This window comes from Globicephala melas, chromosome 3 (genome assembly GCF_963455315.2).
Source record: "Globicephala melas chromosome 3, mGloMel1.2, whole genome shotgun sequence".
NCBI classification, from domain to species: Eukaryota; Metazoa; Chordata; class Mammalia; order Artiodactyla; family Delphinidae; genus Globicephala; species Globicephala melas.
In genome coordinates, this window is record NC_083316.1 from 139750540 (window position 1) to 139760121 (window position 9582).

At 38.8% G+C, this 9582-nt stretch overlaps 1 pseudogene; it reads left to right on the forward strand.

Moving 5' to 3' along the window:
• Positions 1-528: 528 nt before the first annotated feature.
• On the forward strand, positions 529-7064 carry LOC115844289 (pre-B-cell leukemia transcription factor 2 pseudogene; annotated as a pseudogene).
• Positions 7065-9582: the final 2518 nt, after the last annotated feature.

The following is a 9582-nucleotide window of genomic DNA, read 5'->3' on the forward strand; positions in this document are numbered from 1 at the left end:
CTTTGAACTTTAGTTTTTGTTTTTCTGATGAATTTTTCCCAGTGTTCCTCAATAAAATTGAGGTAGAGCGAAAAATTTAGTCCCCTGCAACACTGAGTAGGTCTGATCTTGCAAATTTATGTAAATTTTATTTTATAGTAATAATAATGCTTTCAATAATGATTGAGATAATTACAGATATTATTAAATAACAACAGTTCAAAGTGGTATACAAATCCATTTACATATATTACAAGCTCACAACTTTAAGATGTACATACTCTTATTATACCCATTTTAGAAATAAACAAACTAATGAGGTTAGATGTTAAGAAATTTTTCCAACTTTTCTGTGTAATAAATAAAAATTTAAAATAATAGGTAATAAAATTTTAAATATCATTTTATAAACTTCAAAAAATGCATATTAAAAAGCAAAACAATAAACCCTCTTTAAACTAAAGTTAGAGCCACATGCACAGGGAATGTGAAAGTTCCTGGTAGAGGCAGCTAAACCAGACTGAAGAAATAAGAAGTTCCCTAGAGGGAATGGCATCTGAACTTAACCTTAAAGAGTAAGTAGTATTCATCTGGACAGCAGAGTAGACCATTCTGGTTTAAGAATGTAAATTAAGGGAGTGGTGAGAGACCTTGCTGGAGAGGTAGGCAAGAGTTAAATAACCAAGGAACTTACTTGTCACCTTATATGTATTAGCTTTTATTTTCTAGTTAATGGGTGTAGTGCCCAAACATGGTAGTTTGTCTTGGACATCCTAGTCTGCCTATTGTTCCAGAGCAATTAGTAACTGTGCCCCTTTCACTCACAAAATGTTCTAATTTCCTGTGGAAACAGAAGAATGGTGTGGCCCCTCTACCAGTCATCAATATTCTTTACAAAGAAGAAAGACATTTTTGATTTATGATTTAGAGAGATGATTTGCAAGGCCCTGGAAAGAGTGAAATTGATCAAGAAAGTTTTAGGGTTGACTGCAGAGATTCATGGGAGAAATTTTGAGATACTGAATTGTAATAGGAATAAGATGAAAGGTACAGATTGTAGATACCTAACCACATTTGTTGACTGGCTAGATGTAAAGAATGAAGGAGAGGAAAGAGGCAGCCCTGTCTCCTAGATGCTTTATGTAGGTGACTAGGTGGTTGTTAGATCTGAAATTGAGGTAGAGAACATCTTCCCTGTCATCTGTTTTGGGTTTATTATTGGTGATGGGTTTGGAGTGAGTGATAAAACCCATCTTAAAGGATATATACTTTGTATGAATAAAATGAGACTTCTTGGATTTTATATAGAAATTAATGCTAAAAATAAAGTAGAATAAGTATAAGAAATGAGGTGGATTTGATAGGGTACAAAGAAAGCAGCTTTATTCTTCATTCCCACTATATTCTCTGACCTGAAATTTCAGGTTGGTCCTCAAAGCTTTCCCAGTAATTTCCAAGGTTTCGACAAACGTCGTCATTAAAAATGCCCAGTCCACACACAGCTGCGCTTGGGCGTCCTTTCTCTCTCTGACTCCATTTTCTCTGCAGCCGGGGGCCGGGGTCTCCTGTGGGGTGCCCAGCGGTACCCCAGATCTCCCTTCAGGGCCAGGATGAACCCCGGGGAGAGCCAGGAGCGGGGGAGATGGGCAGGGATTGGGACGGGGGAAGCAGCACACCCAGCGAGTTTGGGAGGGAAGTAACCAGGTGGGGTCGGGGGTGGGGGCTTGGATTGGTGGGTGGGGAGCCTGAGGATCCTGGCGAACCTCTGGGCGGCGGAGACCCTGGTGGGGGTAGCGGGGTGTGGGGAGGTCACGGGGACATTCTGCAGCAGGTAGGGACCATCACCGACCAGAGCCTGGACGAGCGAGGCCCAGGCCAAGAAACACGTCCTAAACTGCCACCAAATGAAGCCTGCTCTCATTAACGTCCTTCGTGAAATCGAGGAGAAAACCGCCCTCAGCATTCGAAACTCCCAAGAGGAAGAGCCTGTGGACCTACAGCTGATGCACTTGGACACCATGCTTCTGGCAGAGGGTGTGGCTGACCCCGAGAAAGGGGATGGCTCAGGGTCAGCAGCTGCCACCACTGCAGCCTCCTGGGGAGGTGTGTCCCCTAACAACCCCATCGAACACTTGGAATATCGCAGCAAACTTGCCCAGGTCCGCCACATGTACCACTCGGAGCTGGAGAAGTATGAGAAGGCACAAAGCAAGTTCACAGCCCATGTCCTGAAACTGCTGAGGGAGCAAAGCCGCACGCAGTTCATAGCACGCAAGGAGACGGAGCACATGGTGAGCGTCATCCACCGGAAGTTCAGCGCCATCCAGAGGCAACTCAAGCAGAGCCCCTGCAAGGCGGCCATGATCCTGCATTCCGGTTCCTGGATGCCAGACGAAAAAACCGTAACTTCAGCAAACAGGCCACTGAGGTCCCGAATGAGTGTTTCTACTCCCACCTGAGTAACTCATATCCTAGTGACGAGGCTAAGGAGGAGCTTGCCAAGAAGTGTGGGATCACTGCCTCTCAGGTCCCCAACTGGTTTGGCAACAAGCAGATGCGCTATAAGAAAAATACTGGAAAGTTCCAAGAGGAGGCAAACATCTAGGCCATCAAGACCGCTGGTGAAGCCATCTGGCACTGAGCTTTTGTTTGTTGGAAGATTTTAAATCACAGTTTCAATTTCATTACTTGTGATTGGTCTGTTCATATTTTCTGTTTCTCCCTGGTTCAGTCTTGGAAGGTTATACCTTTCTAAGAATTTGTCCATTTCTTCCAGGTTGTCCATTTTATTGGCATAGAGTTGCTTGTAGTAGTCTCTTAGGATGCTTTGTATTTCTGCGGTGTCTGTTGTAACTTCTCCTTTTTCACTTCTAATTTTATTGATTTGAGTCCTCTCCCTCTTTTTCTTGTTGAGTCTGGCTAATGGTTTATCAATTTTGTTTATCTTCTCAAAGAAGCAGCTTTTAGTTTTATTGATCTTTGCTATTGTTTTCTTTGTTTCTATTTCATTTATTTCTGCTCTGATCTTTATGATTTCTTTCCTTCTGCTAACTTTGGGCTTTCTTTGTTCTTCTTTCTCTAGTTCCTTTAGGTATAAAGTTAGATTGTTTATTTGAGATTTTTCTTGTTTCTTGAGGTAGGTAGCTATAAACTTCCCTCTTAGAACTGCTTTTGCTGCACCCCATAGGTTTTGGATCATCGTGTTTTCATTGTCATTTGTCTCTAGGTATTTTTTGATTTCCTCTTTGATTTCTTCAGTGATCTCTTGGTTATTTAGTAATGTATTCTTTAGCCTCCATGTGTCTGTGTTTTTTACGTTTTTTTCCCTGTAATTGATTTCTAATCTCATAGCATTGTGGTCAGAAAAGGTGCTTGATATGATTTCAATTCTCTTAAATTTACTGAGGCTTGATTTGTGACCCAAGATGTGATATATCCTGGAGAATGTTCCATGTGCACTTAGGAAGAAAGTGTAATCTGCTGTTTTTGGATGGAATGTCCTATAAATATCAATTAAATCTATCTGATCTATTGTGTCATTTAAAGCTTGTGTTTCCTTATTAATTTTCTGTTTGGATGATCTGTCCATTGGTGTAAGTGAGGTGTTAAAGTCCCCCCTATTATTGTGTTACTGTTTTAGAACTGTTAGCAGTTGCCTTATGTACTAAGGTGCTCCTATGTTGGGTGCATATATATTTATAATTGTTATATCTTCTTCTTGGATTGATCCCTTGATCATTATGTAGTGTCCTTCCTTGTCTCTTGTAACATTCTTTATTTTAAAGTCTATTTTATCTGATATGAGTATTGCTACTCCAGCTTTCTTTTGATTTCCATTTGCATGGAATATCTGTTTCCATCCCCTCACTTTCAGTCTGTATGTGTCTCAAGGTCTGAAGTGGATCTCTTGTAGACAGCATATATATGGGTCTTGTTTTTGTATCCATTCAGCAAGCCTGTGTCTTTTGGTTGGAGCATTTATTCCATTCAAGTTTAAGGTAATTATCGATATGTATGTTCCTATGCCCATTTTCTTAATTGTTTTGGGTTTGGTTTTGTAGATCCTTTTCTTCTCTTGTGTTTCCCACTTAGAGAATTTCCTTTAGCATCTGTTGTAGAGCTGGTTTGGTGGTGCTGAATTCTCTTAGCTTTTGTTCATCTGTAAAGCTTTTGATTTCTCCATCGAATCTGAATGAGGTCCTTGCTGGGTAGAATAATTTTGGTTGTAGTTTCTTCCCTTTCATCACTTTAAGTATATCATGCCACTCCCTTCTGGCTTGTAGAGTTTCTGCTGAGAAATCAGCTGTTAACCTTATGGGAGTTCCCTTTTATGTTATTTGTCATTTTTCCCTTGCTGCTTTCAATAATTTTTCTTTGTTTTTAATTTTTGCCCATTTGATTACTATGTGTCTCGGCATGTTTCTCCTTGGGTTTATCCTATATGGGAGTCTCAGCAATTCCTGGACTTGGGTGGCTATTTCCTTTCCCATGTTAGGGAAGTTTTTGACTATAATCTCTTCAAATATTTTCTCGGGTCGTTTCTCTCTCTCTTCTCCTTCTGGGACCCCTGTAATGTGAATGTTGTGTTTAATGTTGTCCTGGAGGTCTCTTAGGCTGTCTTCATTTCTTTTCATTCTTTTTTCTTTATTCTGTTCCACAGCAGTGAATTCCACCATTCTGTCTTCCAGGTCACTTATCCATTCTTCTGCCTCAGTTATTCTGCTATTGATTCCTTCTAGTGTATTTTTCATTTCAGTTATTGTATTGTTTATCTCTGTTTGTTCTTTAATTCTTCTAGATCTTTGTTAAATATTTCTTGCATCTTCTCAATCTTTGCCTCCATTCTTCTTCCGAGGTCCTGGATCATCTTCACTATTGTTATTCTGAATTCTTTTTCTGGAAGATTGCCTATGTCCATTTCATTTAGTTGTTTTTTGGGGGTTTTATCTTGTTCCTTCATCTGGTACATAGCCCTCTGCCTTTTCATCTTGTCTATCTTTCTGTGAATGTGGTTTTTGTTACACAGGCTGCAGGATTGTAGTTCTTCTTGCTTCTTCTGTCTGCCCTCTGGTCGCTGAGGCTATCTCCAGACAGCTTTATTACCTCAAAGGCATCTCATCTTAAACCAATAGCATCGCTTGGTGGAAAAAAAAAGTCCAGATCATAGTTTCATAGTGTTAATACTCATCCAACTTAAATTTCCTCTATACCGGGTTGGGCCAACTTATACTCAAAGTCTGCAGCGAGCTGGCTGAGCTAACGGTGAGAATGGGAAAAGCGACTGGGGGCACCCTTAATTTCTCTCCTCTTCCCCCAACTTATTCTTCTTCACATCTTCCTCTACTATGTTGATTCTTGGTCCTCCAGGGATGGGCAGAAGAGCAAAGTGAAATTAGGGCAGACAGAGTGTTGCATGAGATAATTGTAAGTTTTACCAGGGTTCTCTGGATGAAGAATACTTCTACATTATGGAATCTTTTGTCTTTTGGAGTACTTTTGCAGGTTCCCTGGAGCTTACCACATCTAGGGTTCTGTAAGTATAGTTTGCTGATAAAGGCAGTGCTCCCTCTGTCTGCTTAGACCTCCCCTCAGTGCCTACTTTCCAGTAGAGTCTTCACAGTTACATGAAACCCATTTGAGTAAAGCCCATTTTAAGACTCCCTAACAAAGACATGAGGGACAAAACGTCTTGTCTACCATGGTGGGAATGTGACTCATTCCTATAAGAGAATACTATCTTCATTCTGCTACCATATGTCTCTCTAGCCAGCCTCACTCTTATAGAATTTTTCTGACCTGAGCCCCTATATTCTTCAAAGTCTAGAGGAATCTCATAATCTCTGAGTGTGGTTCCTTGAAGTCCTTCTGTTTGATTAGAGAAGGACATGGAGGAAGGCAGAGAAGATGCCCTAGTCTTCCAATATGTCCCTCCTTAAAAGAATTCTCTACAGTCTGCTTGATGGATTTCCTACCTTCCCCTCATACATTCTTCACCTAAGTAATGAGCCCATGGCTGCTAGTCTGGTTTCTTTATTTCTTAGCATATCTTGCGTAGATATCTGATCTGGAATCTATTTTTTTCTGTTTTTTTGAGTCTAAGCCTAAAAACCTTTAAGACAATAAGGAAATTTGCATTTAATAGTCAGATATATTTCCTAATGTGTCAATTGTATAGGCTACTGAACTAAAATAATAAACATAAACTAAATTATATTTAAGAATAAGAAAAAAGATGAAAAATATTTAAAAAATATTTAAACATATTTTTATTAAGTGTAAAAACTATTTTATCACAGTAAAAATATTAATACCTTCTTACTGAATATAACATGATTGATTTTTTAAAAAATATTTTGAAAATCTGAATATAGTCTCCATGTTACAGTGACCAAATATCTGGATTTTAAGTTCAGTTTATTTTTATAGGTGATATTAATGACTTTTGTGACTGAAAGATAGTAACTCTCAATAGTACACAGGTATAAGGAGAAGTACATGATTTGTTTTGTTTACTATATTACTCAATCATGATGCATACTTTTTAATCACATCTACTAATTATGGAACGATTTTTATTGAATTTTTATCTGTAACATTTCTATGTTTGGTTATATAGCTCAGTTTTTCTCAAACAAATTGGAAAGGCTTATAATTCAGTGTATTTTAACACATGGGTTCAAGATATGCTGAAACTTTTTCTTGAGCGTAGATTAGAAAATTCTGTTTCCATTTTTAGTGTGCACATATGAAAGTTTATTTGGTAACAAAATCACAAAATGATCAAAACACTTCCAAGCATTCGTTTTCTAAATACTTTTTCCTTGTATACGTTTTTTTAATAATGGTGATTTTCTCACTCCCTGTTAAAGCAGAAAGTGACTCAAAGGGAAAGATTAAGTGGTCATTTTTCAAAATTATTTTATAAGCTGCATAGTTTTGACAGCCAGCCATCATTAAAAAAAATGGTTTTCTCTCTTTAAAAAAATATATATATATATATATATTTATTTATTTATTTTTGGCTGTGTTGGGTCTTCGTTTCTGTGCGAGGGCTTTCTCTAGTTGCGGTGAGCGGGGGCCACTCTTCATCGCGGTGCATGGGCCTCTCTTGTTGAGGAGCACAGACTCCATACATGCAGGCTCAGTATTTGTGGCTCACTGGTCCAGTTGCTCCGCGGCATGTGGGATCTTTCCAGACCAGGGCTCGAACCCGTGTCCCCTGCACTGGCAGGCAGATTCTCAACCACTGCACCACCAGGGAAGCCCTTGTCTCTTTTAATAGCTGTTTTTTTAAAAAAAGGTGAATACTTTTTTTCACTCTGCATTTGATTTACCTATTTATTCATTTATTTATTTTTACAGTGAGCTGACCAGTGAACCTCACTTAATACAAAAGATTCTCATAGCTTCTCTGTCATTCAAAGTATGTCTTTGTTATTGTTATTGTTATCCTCCTTGAACTGTCTGTAGCACCTGTTATTATTCTAATTTCAACTTATTTGCTTTAATAGCTTCCCTGCTAAGACTCATTGAATGGATTTCCAAGTGTAGTGATAGCTTTTCAGCTTTACTCCACAGTAGCTCTCTTTTTCTGTCTATCTTGCTCTCAATTCCAGTCTGATAAACTGCTCCATTAGTGGTTGTCCTTGCAGTTAAAATTTTTCTTCCCTACTTAAAGCTTTTTTCCCCTTCACTTACTACTGTTGAGGACATACTTTTTGGATACATTGTTTCTTTTCTAGCTGCTTTAGTTGTTATTTTTATATGTGAAATGCTAGCTAGCAAATGTATATGTAAACCAAAAAAAAGGCTGGAAAAATGTATTTTATTTATTCAGCTGTATAACAAAAATGACTTAGTTTGTCCTAATATGTATTTCTTCATAGTTTCAGCAACATTTTCAATGCATGTGACGACACTATTTGCAAACAAAATAATGCATTTTAATTTGTTGCCAAATCATTTGCCACAAAATATCTCAGTCATTTTTACTGTGTCAGGAAAAACGAATGTTTCCTCAAAGGGAAAATTTTTGTCTTTCATAAGGAAAAGACTTCAGAGGAGACTCTGAATGCTTACTTTAAAAATATCTTGCTGGGCTTCCCTGGTGGTGCCGTGGTTGAGAGTCCGCCTGCCGATGCAGGGGACACGGGTTCGTGCCCTGGTCCGGGAGGATCCCACATGCCGCGGAGCGGCTGGGCCTGTGAGCCATGGCCGCTGAGCCTGCGCTTCCGGAGCCTGTGCTCTGCAACGGGAGAGACCACAACAGTGAGAGACCCGCGTACCGCAAAAAAAAAAAAAAAAAAATCTTGCTAATTGTGATGGCTTTATTTTAACATTAATACTCATATCTCAAGACAACATAAACACTGATGAAGCAAATTTCATCTATATTTCCAATGACCCCTGGAAAATTCCAAAATTTTCACCAATTTCTTATTAGACCTGATGATTTTTTTAAACCTAGTATTGTTTTTAAGGAAAAGTGTGTTGTTAATGAACAGTAGACCGAGTGTTGGCTTACCCATGTTTTTTTGCCTACTTGGGCTTAGATTATTAGTATTGTCTTAAATTTGTGGTTTATGTGCAGTGATCTTTTAAAACTATACCATCAGTTTAGGGAAGTTACTTTGTTCAGAACTTTAGAACATAGTTCATAAATTCATTTAGCATGGCTCACATAAACATCTGTGTTTCAATATGAGGAAAATGAACAAAAGAGTGAGGGTGTTTCCACCAGTCTCCTGTAGAACTTTACACTTCCCTCAGGATAGCATCACAGTACATCAAACCCTATGGTCTGCCCTGCAGACCTGATGAAAGACCAGAGTCATTCCACATATTCGATATTACTAAAACCTTTAAAAGATTTTTGTATTATATTCTCTAATATTTTCTTTGTACTCACCAGCAAATGTTTGCACATCTTGTGGTGTCTTAGTCTGATCAGATTGTATAACAAAATACCATGGGCTGGGTGGCTTATAAACAACAGATATCTGTTTCTCACAAGTTCTGGAAGCTGGGAAGTCCAAGATCGAGGCACCAGCATGGTCACACTCTGGTGAAGGCCTCCTTCCTTGTCCATAGCCAGCACCGTTATGCAGTGTCTTTACATGGTGGAAGGTCTAGGGATCTCTGTGAGGTCTTTTCTATAAAAACACTAATCTCATTCATGATGATTCCGCTCTCATGACCTAAGTACCTCCCCAATGCTCCACCTCCTAATACCATAATCTTTGGGGCTTAGGATTTCAACATATGAATTTTGGGTGGCACGCCATATTCAGACCATAGCAGCTGATGTACACACGTCACACTTTTAAGAATTTTGTTCTAGATCAAATTCCTCCAAAGATGGGGACCTCACCTCCAAACAAGAAAATTATTCTAACAACTCTGACAAGTTATAAATGCCAGAAATTCCATCATCATACGGATCCAAAATCTATTTACTCATAACTTTCAACCACTAGTCCTATGTCAGCCAAAGGAGGCAGACACAGAACAAGCGCTTTTAATATTTCATTATTCTCTAATGCACAACATGTGGGTTACCAAATGATTTGTATGGTTAAAACAGTTATCACCCTCATCTAAGCA